At 57.0% G+C, this 10755-nt stretch overlaps 1 protein-coding gene across 2 annotated transcripts in view; it reads right to left on the bottom strand.

Moving 5' to 3' along the window:
• The window catches only part of GTPBP6 (GTP binding protein 6 (putative)), a 20066-nt gene extending 16878 nt beyond the window's left edge, over positions 1–3188 (bottom strand). For both annotated transcript variants that reach the window (XM_008591158.1, XM_008591157.1), the window contains exon 1: positions 3041–3188. The gene's annotated coding sequence lies outside the window, so the exon portion shown is untranslated. The remainder of the gene's footprint in view (positions 1–3040) is intronic.
• Between the last annotated feature and the right edge of the window lie 7567 nt (positions 3189–10755).

The following is a 10755-nucleotide window of genomic DNA, read 5'->3' as shown; positions in this document are numbered from 1 at the left end:
GGGTTGAACAGTGTTCCCCAAAGTTCACGTTCTTCCTGAACCTCAGAATGAACCTTATATGGAAAAAGAGTCTTTACAGATGCAATTAAGTGTCTCCACATGGAATCATACTGGATTAGGGTGGTCCTAAATCCAGTGACAAGTGTCCTTATAAGAGACAGAAGAGGAGACACAGACAGAGAAGAAGCCACGTGAAGATGGAGGTAGAGACTGGAGTGATGCGGCCAAAAGCCCAGGGGCCACCAGGAGCTGGAAGAGGCAGGAAGGATCCTCCCCTGGAGCCTCTGGAAGGAGCACGGCCCGACACATCTTGATTTCAGACTTCTGCCTCCAGAACCGGGGAAGAGTAAATCCCTTCTGTATGCTGTCATGGCAGCTCCAGGAAATTCATAAGCTGCTGTGGCCCCTCCCAGCTCCTACCCCTCTCGTCCCTGGAGGACTCAGCTCCTGTCCTCTCCTTTGCCCTGCAATGTCCTGTCTTCCTTCCCAATGCATCTTTTCCATCTTAACTCCTCCCTTCCTACAGGACAACAAACACCCTCTCTTACCCCCGCCCCAGCATAGTGCATGGGAGTGAATGTTAAGTCATCTAACCTTTGCAGTTCCATGGCACAGGAAACCAAGGCAAGGGAAAGAGGCCGACATGAGTGACAAGCTGCTACGTGGGGGCCAGGACAGATGTGAGGTGATGGGGAGGGTCCCTCATCTTCTGTCTTGTGGGGGAGGCCCCATCCTGTGTGCCACGGGGGGCCCCATCCTCTGTAGTGGGGTGCAAAAACCTTCTCGATGACACTCCTGGTGGGCTGCCATTCTTCCCATCTCCATCGTCTGGACACTTAGCTCAGGCACTTGGGGGCCATCCCTGACTCCCCTGTTCCCTGAACCTCACGCCTGGCTGTCACAAACCCTGCAGGCACGGTCTTCAGTGCACTGCCACTGGGCCTGAGCCCCCAGCTCAGTGAGGATCCCTGCACAGCTTCCTCCTGTTCCCGCTCCCAGCTTCTGGCCCAGCTCCAGTACAGCTACTCCACAGTCGCCTGCCTGCAGGATCTAGTCAAAAGACCACGTGGGACCCCCACAGTCCACCCAAGGTATCTATGGAAAACACAAAAACTTGTTCACGTGTGTTCACAGCATCACGGTTCACAATAGCTGAGAGGTGGAAACAACCAGGTGTCCATCAACGGATGATGGACAAACAGAATGTGGTCACCACACAGTGACTTATCACTCACCATGAAAAAGAATGAGGCTCTGACACCTGCTGCAACGTGGATGAACCTCGAACACATTGTGCTCAGTGAAAGACCCCAGACACAAAAGACCACACAGTGTGTGATTCCATTTATATGAAATGTCCAGAACAGGAAATCCACAGAGACAGGAGCAGATTAGTGATTGCCAGGGGCTGGGGAAGGGGAGATGGTGAGTGACCGTCAATGGGTACAGGGTTCCCTTTTGGGGTGATGAGAATGTTCTGGAACCATACAGAGGTGATGGCTGCACAACACTGTGAACGTACTAAATGCCACTGAATTGTACCCTTTAAAATAGTTAATTGTATTCTATGTGAATTATATCTCAAGAAAACGCTTACTGATGGGGGGGGAACAAAAAATCCAACCCCCACGACTTCGGCCACTCATCTGCTTAAAACCCAGTGCACGCAGAGTGAAACCCAAATCCTGTTTTACTCAAGAGATGCAGTGTGGCCTGGCTCTGTGCCCCCAGCCACAGATCCAGCCCTTTGGCAGTCCTGGGAAACCCCAGGAAGTGCTCCCTGGAGACCCTCCCTCAAGGCCCTACTCTCTGCCCGCCGGCTCCCTGCTGCCCGAGGTCCTTTCTCCCCCGGGTCACCCTGGCCCACCCTGGGGATGGTCCCTCCCTGACTTCCTGACCCCATCCACGGCACCCGGGTGGCGGGTTTCTGCCAGTGTGTCTACTCTGTGGCACTCCCTCAGCCTGGGACGGTGCGGGCACAGCGCAGGTGGTGGGAGCGGCTGCTGACTGGGTGGATGACGCATGGGTGAAGGTCCCAGTTAGGCACCGTCTCAGCGGCAGACACCCAAGGGTTTGCAGTTTTTTCTACAACAAGCGCCACGCAGTTTTGTGCACGAATCTCTGTGTTTGGGAGCCACAAGTCCAGAAGGGGTCGACGAGTTAAAGGCTCCCTGACACGCACTGTGGACACTGGTAAAGGGCAGATTTTTAGGGTTTTTGTTAGATTCTTATTCTTTTTTTTTTTTTTTACAGATGGGGAGAGATCCTTAGGAGCAGGAGAGGGCGGGAAGAATAGAGGAGGAGAGGGTGAGCGGGCTGAAGGGAAGAGGGGCCGAGCGGCAGGCCAGGAGCTGCGGCATGAAATGCAGCCCCCGGTTCAGGAGTGATCATGAGGGGGCGACGGGGGGCAGGGGGAGCGTCTGCTAAGCGTGCCCAAGGGCAGGCGTGGAAGCGGAGCCAGGAGGTTCAGGTGCTGTTTCTCAGCAGTGCGGGGCCTCAGCTCCCGCACGAATTTCACATTTTGGAAATTCCCGTGAAAGAAAAGCACTGTCAGCCCCAGAGGGTTCCAACGCAGAAATGCAGAAATCAACGCTCCCCAGTGGCAGGCACTTACAGCGCCTTCATCCCTCCCACTTCCTCCTTCCGGGGTTGGGGGGTTGAGAGAAGACACCTCCCTCCGTGCCCTAGACTCCCGCATCCCCTGACCCCAAACCCGCCATCCCGGCCCGGGCTCCAGTCGCAGCGCTAGAAACCCCCCCGCAGCAGCAGCAGCAGGAGCGGCGAGGCCCCGCCCCCGACACCTCCGCCCTGAGATCCCCTCCTCCGAGTCCCCGCCCCTTCACGCGGCCCCGCCCCCTAGGAGGCCCCGCCTTATGAGTGCCTCCCCTCAGTCCCCGCCCAGGCGTCTCCACCCTATGAGCGCTTCTCGGAGTCAACGCCCCGACAGCCCCGCCCCTTCCGGAGGCCGCGCCCCCAGACTCTCCGCCTGAACGTCGGAATCAGAGGCGACGCCCCGCCCACGGAGGCCCCGCCCCGTCACCTGTGGTGAGCTGCGGCTTGCCCGGGCCCCACTTGACATCAGGGTGGACCAAGCACACGCGCTGCGTCCCCGCCGGCAGTAGGGGGTCGCTCGTCAGCAGCTCGTCCTCCTCCTCCTCCTCCGGCTCCTCGTCCTCTTCGTCCTCCTCGGCCTCTCCCTTTCCACTTCCCCGGCCATCCTCACGTGGGCCCCGGCCCCCGCTCCCCNGGGCTGCTCGCGGCGGACGGCGCGCCGGGTAGAGCAGGGAGCCCCGCGGACTCTGCGATGGGGTCCGGGTCCGCGCCGGGGTCCCTTGCTACGGGGGTCGGCGTCAGGCGGCTGCTGTGGGATGCTTGGAAAATGATGGCAGAGCCCCCCGGATCCACCCAGGGGAGGTGAGGGGCGGGCCGGTCCCAGGGGAGCGCCTCTCCGCGCAGCTGCAGAGGGTCCCTGGAGTCTCAGCCTTCACTTGGAGTTTTTGTTAATGGTGCCGCCGCCCCAAAGGCACATGCACGTCCCAGCCCCAGCACCTCAGAACGCGACCCTGTAGGAAAGATACAGGAGACGGTCAGGGCCGCTCAGATGTTTCAGAGTCTTGCCGAGCATTTGATGTAGGTGTGCACGTGCGCCCAGGTGCTCCCTGTTACTGCCTAAAGCAACTGCACGTGTGCGCCCAGGTGTTCCTTGGTTATCCGACTGGCAAAGTGTAAAGGGCACAGGGCTCTGCTCCACAGTGCCCTCGGGACGCCCCGGGAGGCCACTAGGGCTGCAAGCTCCCTGAGCTTGCATGTGAATAAAGCCTATTAAATTTTTACCCACGGCTCCCAGGATCCTTTTCCTATTACGCAGCTCGTGGACCTGCATGTGAGAGGTTTGTGACCCAGTCTGCACAGTGGGTTTGAAGGGTCTGTGAGCCCTAGCCCGACAGATGGCCACAGAGACCAAAAGAGGTTGGTGGTTGCCTGGGGCTGGCGAACTGAGGGGCAACCACAGAAAGGCGGGGTTGGGGGTGGCAGTGGGACTGTTGTGGTGGCCGGTTATGTCTGCTAATGAACTAAAAGCCACTAAGTTTTATACTTTAAATGGGTGATATGTGTGGTGTGTGAATTATCTTTAAGTTGTTACCAAAAAAACAGTGGAGGTTTCTGACCTGCTTCAGGAGGGATGGGTGGGGCAGGACCTGAATGTTTAGAAAGCCCCTGAGTGGTTTTGACACTGCAAGGCCTTAGGGAAATTCCACCCAGTGGCATTAGAAATACAGAGGGCAGGTGAGCGGTGTGTAGGCTTCAGCTGGAGAGGCTTGACGCTGTGGCCCCCCCAGCCTCTAGGACAGGGTGCTCCTGCTGGCCCTTCACTGACCACAGGCCCGCTGGCCTTGCTGGAGGGCTGCAGAAGCAGGTGGGTTGTGACAACTCACTTCTCTCCTTCAGTGTGCCCTCTTCTCTTCCAGGGATGGTGACGACAGAGCTGTACCACAGCAAGGAAGGCCACAGCGTCCTGCACGGAATGACTGAGAAGTTTGAGCACGTGGGCTGGGCTCTGTGGGGTAAAGGGCCCCGAGGTCTGTTGGGAAAAACAGGAAAATGTCAGGGCCCGTCAGATGTTCAGAATCTTGCTGAGCATTTGCTGTAAATATCCTCAGGTGTTCCTGGTTACTGCTTAATGTAATTGCATATGGGCACCCAGGTGTCCAGGGTTGTGGACTTAAGTATAAAAGACTAAAAACTCTGATTCCCCGGTGCTTCTCAGAACTCTCAGAGGAGCCGCTAGGACAGTTGCTCCTAGATCTGAATAAAACCAATTCATTTTTCTATACTTATGGCTCCCAGAACCTTTTTTTCTATTACCTACTTCACAGACCTGCGTGTGGAAGGTTTGTGACCCAATCTGTGCAACAGACTCGAGGGGTCTGTAAGCCCTAGCTTTACAAGGTCCCATTTTGTGTCACGAGCCCCTCATGGGGCTCAGTCGTCCCTGCATGCAGGCAGAAGTGGGTTTGCCATCGGGGCTGATGGTGGAAGAAGCCAGGGGTGGTGGTTTTGTTGGGAGAAATAATGTCTGAGTTATTTGCTTTGCCAGGACAAGCTGTCTTCTTGCATTTTGGGAAGACAACTTTTTTTTACCTGTAGTATTTAATTTTTTTCAAAATACCTTAAAATATTTAAGAGATGTTCAGGACATCCTATGAATCAAGTCATTTCTCACTATCTTTTTTCTCCAACTTTATTTGGAAAACTCTGACCTAAGAAATGGCAAACACCTGGGTCAGCAGGTGTTAACGCGCTGCTGCGTTCCCTTTGTCCCGTGTGCATGCACGTGTGTTTGCCTGAACCACTTGAGAGTGAGGGCAGACTGAATTAGGCCCGACACTTTACCATGTGTCCCCTGCGGACGGTCCGATGTGACCACAGACCGCAGGTCTGTGAGGTAGGTAATAGGAAAAAAAAAAAAAAAAAAAAGGTTCTGGGAGCCGTAGGTATAGAAAAATGAATGGGTTTTATTCAGATCTAGGAGCAACTGTCCTAGCGGCTTCTCTGAGAGTCCTGAGAAGCACCATGAATCAGAGCTTTTAGTCTTTTATACTTAAGTCCACAACCCTGGACACCTGGGTGCCCATATGCAATTATATTAAGCAGTAACAAGGAACACCTGAGGATATTTACACAAGTGCAGGTGTTGGGCACCTTGAAATCAGTGCAGCACTGTGTACTGATGGCGGGTCGGATCTCTATCCTCTCAGGAGCGTCCTACAACTTTCTCTAAGGCCTGTGGTTTCAGGGTCTACTTAAGGGCCCTGTGCTACTTTTGGGGGCCGTGTCTGCAGTTCCCTTTAAGCTGCGGGGTTGGTGGTTTGGGGATCCCAGGCCTGCTGTGATGGAGAACGCCCCCATTAGGGTCTGTCCATGGAGGGTCACCCAGGAGGCCCCCTTGTTTATCTTCCTGTCCCTCAGCATGTAGTGTGGGATTTGTGCCTCAGTTTACCACCCTGTTCCATTCCCTCCTGTGAGGGCCTGTGCTTTCGAGTGGCAGACTCTGTGACACTGTGTGCGGGCCCACAGCGGGTGGGTGGCTCAGGCTGGAGCAGGCACTCTGTGAAGAGGTACGAGTGGCAGACTCTGTGACACGGTGTGCGGGCCCACAGTGGGTGGGTGGCTCAGGCTGGAGCAGGCACTCTGTGAAGAGGTACGAGGAAGCCCCAAAGCTCTTGTTCTCGTTTGTCCTCGGCTCAGAACGGCATCTGTGCCATGAACCACTCTCTTTCCCCTTGCTCCACTTCCAAGGTGTCGCAGAAAATGTCTGAGCCCTGACACGGGCCACCCTGTGTGGGGAGTGTTGCCTGTTGTGAGGTCATGGGTTTTCACGCTAGGTGTCTACCTGGCAGCTGACGTGACTGGGCTCCTGGGTGGGTGGCACGGATGCCGCGTGTGTGGGGCTGACATATGCTGTGCTCCCTGGGGAGGGCTCCCTCCCAACAGGACACTGCCTGGGATGGGCTGAGACCTCGTCACACGTGCCTGTATGGTGTCGGGTTCTGTCCTGTCCAGCTGAGGCCGCCTCAGGGCACCAGGGACATGGAGGGGTGCCAGGGACCCCAGACCCACCTGTACTTTTTCGCTTTCCTTTGCGGAATAGGGGCTTCTGTGACAAGAAGTTCTGGCCTCCTCTGCATCCCGACCGTCACCTGGCTGGAGAAGCTGGTATGTGCTTGTCTTGCTTTTTGAAATGTTTAATCCTGCCTTGGTTTTGTTTGGTTCGTGATGTTGAGGTCCTATGCCAGGGGGTTTGGAGTCACACTGGTCAGTATAGTGTTGCATCCCCCATAGGGGCAGGGTGGACCTGTGTCCTTCACTGTGATGTTGGCTGGGGTGAAGGTGGTCCTGCATCTTTCCCCATGGGGTCAGCTGGGATCAGGGTGACCTTGGGTCCTTCCCTGTGAGGTCGGCTGTGAGGACCTGGTTTGTTGCGGTTGGGATGGAGTGTGTTTCCTGTGTAATTCCTGATGTCACCACCTGCTTGGGTCCGTGTGCCTCAGCTGCGAAATGTGGATGTCTGACTACACCCCTGGGATCACAAGGAGCCACGTGCATCCCGGGCAACTTTCATGGGAGGACGAGGTCCCCCATGGACTGCCACTCTGCGCTGCAGGGTTAGCACTGGGCTTGGATCGTGTTTTACCTGCAGGCTGGGCTCTGAGTGCCTTGCCCCTTGGCGGATGGGTATGGGTGGCTGGATCCCAGTGGCGGGTGCAGCACCCGAGGCCCCAGCATCCCGCCCGGGGGGATGTCACAAGGGGCTGTGTCTGCTGGGCTGCGTCCACACAGCAGCCTGGGCGGTGGGGGGCAGAACGGTAGGAGGCTCAGGGTTTGAGGCTTGCAGGTGGGGACTGAGCTGGCCACGAGTGTGTCTGTGAGTGGCCCTGGGACCCCGCGGGGCCCTTGACACAGCTTGTTTTCAGCCTTGTGGTGCTACATTGGCATCGTGGCTGCAGGAATGTTGCCGTGGGTGGAGGTTGGGTCAGCAGCAGCCAGGTTGTCCCCCTTGGTGACGCTGGGTCTGAGGACAAGTGCAGGTGTTGGAGCTGCCCCTTCCCCAAGAGCTGACGCCCAGAATTCATGGGCAGCAGGGGGTGAGGGGACCTGGAGTCAGGCAGGGCAGAGGTGGGATCTTAGGAGCCTAGATGTGGCTGCTTGGTGGATGGTTGGTGACTCTTGGTGTCCTGGGATGGGGAGGCCTCAGGCTGGAGTGGAAGATGTGTCTGGGTATGCAGGAGGCCGTGGGAGCACACATGCTGACTGTGGAGTGTACATAGGAGGCTGTGGGCGTGGTCATCTCAGTTCCGCAGACACGTCCCATACCTGGTGAACAGCCTGTGGGACCTGGTGCCTGCTCTGCTCAGGGACTGGAAACTCAACTGACCTGCTGCTGAGGCCACACAGAGCCGGAGACAGTGACCACATAGCTTGGTTGGTGTGGTGACTCTGCTCTGACCTGTGACCTGGGGTTGTTCTTGGAGATCCTGCTCTGACCTGTAACCTGGGGTCATCATCTCTGACCCTACCTTGCACTGTGACCTGGGTGTTTTGGGGATCCTGCCCTGCTGTGTGACCTTTGGCAGCTCAGCTTGGCCTGTGTTGGTGCCTCCAGCCCAAGGGGTCACAAGTTCTAATTATAGGAGTCCTGAAAGTGGGGTGTCTGCAGGGTCAGTGATCTGCAGGTTTTTGATTCAGGGGTCACTGAGGGTCAGGTGTGTGTGGGCTCCTGGGTCAGGGGTACACAAGGTCAGGGTGCCTGAGGGCCGAGGGTCTTCAGGGTCAAGGGTCTGTGGGCAGTAGGTCTCTAAGGTCAAGGGTCTCAAGCCAGGTGAGGTTGGTTTGGGGGGAACTTGCTGTCCAGGTAGGGAGTTGGACGTGGTGAGGGGTCAGCCCATAGACCCAGGAGCTCCCTGAGGGGCTGGGTCTCCCTTCCTCCTCCTCCTCCTGAGACCCCCGCTGCCGATGCCCATGTCCTCAGCAGATGCTCAGGGCCAAGACCTGCTGACTCACAGCACAGGCCATCTGCCATGGTCAGGTCTCATGGGACACAGTGCTGGCATTTGAAGCCCCATGTGGCCCCCAGGTCTTCCCAGAGCCTGGCCCTTACCTGTGTAGGCCAGAAACCAGTCATAACTAGTCTGTGCCGTCCTGATGGGGAAGGACCAAGCTGCAGCTGAGCACATGGCACATAGCTTCAGCAGCCATCACGCTGCTTCCTCTGCTTAGACCTGGGGCCTGGGCCAGTGGGGATTCCACGGCCTCCTGGCTCTGCCCCAGGGGCCTATCTTGAGGTGTAGGGATGGGGATGTTGGGGGGAAGCGAGTGAAGGGTGATGCAGGAGCTGGGGAGGCGTGAGGAGGTGGTGGGGTCAGGGACCTCCTGAGGTTGCCCTTAGGGATCTCGTCAGTAGCCCTGCGTCCCTGCTGGCCCCACCTGCGAGGACTCAGCAGGATGCTGAGGCGGGGCACCTCTGTCTCGGAATCCCTGTCTCCATCCTGGATAGCACAGCGTGTTTGGCTTGAGGGTTCCTGCAGGAGAGCTTTGCCTGCAGCTAGTGCTCCAGGTCTGTCACCCTTTTGTGACACCTGCCGACAGCCCAGTGTGCCCTGGCTCCCCCTCAGTCTCCTTCCCCCAGGGAAGTGGGTTTTCAGAAGATGAATGTGCTCAGGTCTGGGAACGGTCCGGATGTTGAGGATTTTGTCCTGAACTGGCTTTCTTTACCATTTTAAAGTCTTGGTTGTCTGACAGATGGGACGAGGGGCCTCACCGTGTCCATCAGGAAACAGAAGCTGTATTTCTCTAGAGGTTTACTGGAGAGCTTTGGCTCGTGTGACCGTGTGAGCTGCCACTCTGAAATCCCTTGAGCAGGTCGGCAGGCTGGAGGTTCAGGCGGGATTTCCACGTTACAGTTTTAAGGCAGAGTTCCTTCTTTTCCAGAAACCTCCGTTTTGTTGGTAAGGCCTCTGGCTGGACGAGCGCCATCTGCTTTCTTACTAGTGGAGGCAGCTGCTGGGGTGTGGGCCACATTCACAAAATGCCTTTACGGCAGCCCCGAAGTGAGTATGTTTAAGTGTCTGACGCTGAAGCTTGCCATGTGGACACAGACTGACCGTCACAGTTCCTGGAACACCTTTGTTCTAGAAGGGCGGGTTTTGCTGAGTCTGGCCTTGAGGGAACAGCAGGGTGTCCGGAGGGGCCGTTGGGTGTTGTGTGCCCTCCTGGGGGGCGACCTGCTCTGCAGGGGTCTGGGGTCTGAGCCATGCCCACAGCTCAACACAGGTTTGCCCATCTTTCTATCCCGTTAGCTTCCACCACCAGCAGCTTGTTCTTGTGGTCACCGAGGAGAGACCCCAGCCCTGCTGGTCGGGGACTTGCCTGGATCCTTGGGGCTTGTGGGCGGATCAAGGCCCTGCCCCAACCCTGCGTGGGCACACTTGGGCTGCGTGGGGATGTCTCCCTCACGTTGTTCACCGTGTGCACCTGCCTGCGTCGCACAGACCCGGGCAGCTGGTGTGGCGGGCGTGTGGCGCACTTGCCGCTGTCTGGCAGGAGGTGCCTCGTACCCTGGCTAATCTGATGGTGTTAACTGACGGGAGGCTCCCTGGGGGTGAACGAGAGGCTGAGGTTCTGCCTGGGCTGCCGCATGTATTTCGGCCACCAGAGCAAGGGGCTGAGTGAGGAGGTGGGTACGTGGCTCTGTCCTCCTTGGGGATTGAGAAGGGAGGAAGTTAAAAATGCCCCATGTGCTGTGAAAATCGGCGCCTTTACTGTATCGTGTCGTATTTACACGACTGTATTTTTTTGGCGGCTGGTCAGTACGGGGATCCGAACCCTCGACCTTGGCGTAACCAACACTGAACTCTAACCAACTGGGAACCGTACAGCCCTACACTGTTTCGGAACCGTGTCTTCACGTGACACGTTTTTCACAAACACAATTAATTGTCTACGAATGTCCCCTACTAATGGAAAGGTCCCTGCCCATGGGGGATTCACATCATGTCTCGCTCACGGGTCCCTGCTCGAGCACGTCTCTGGGTGTTCCTGTGGCTTCGGTCTTTAGAGCTCAGTCTCGTGCATCAAAGGCTCTGCCTCTCTCCGGTGTTCTGTGGCAGGGCCGACCCGCTGACGGATGTCTCCACCCTCCCCGCTCCTCGAGGTGCCTGTTTCCTACCTGTTTGGAGGCCAGTTAAAAAAAAAAAA

The sequence above is a fragment of the Galeopterus variegatus genome, unplaced genomic scaffold (genome assembly GCF_000696425.1).
Source record: "Galeopterus variegatus unplaced genomic scaffold, G_variegatus-3.0.2 Scaffold6710, whole genome shotgun sequence".
Classification (NCBI taxonomy): Eukaryota; Metazoa; Chordata; class Mammalia; order Dermoptera; family Cynocephalidae; genus Galeopterus; species Galeopterus variegatus.
This window is presented reverse-complemented; position numbering and strand designations above follow the sequence as displayed.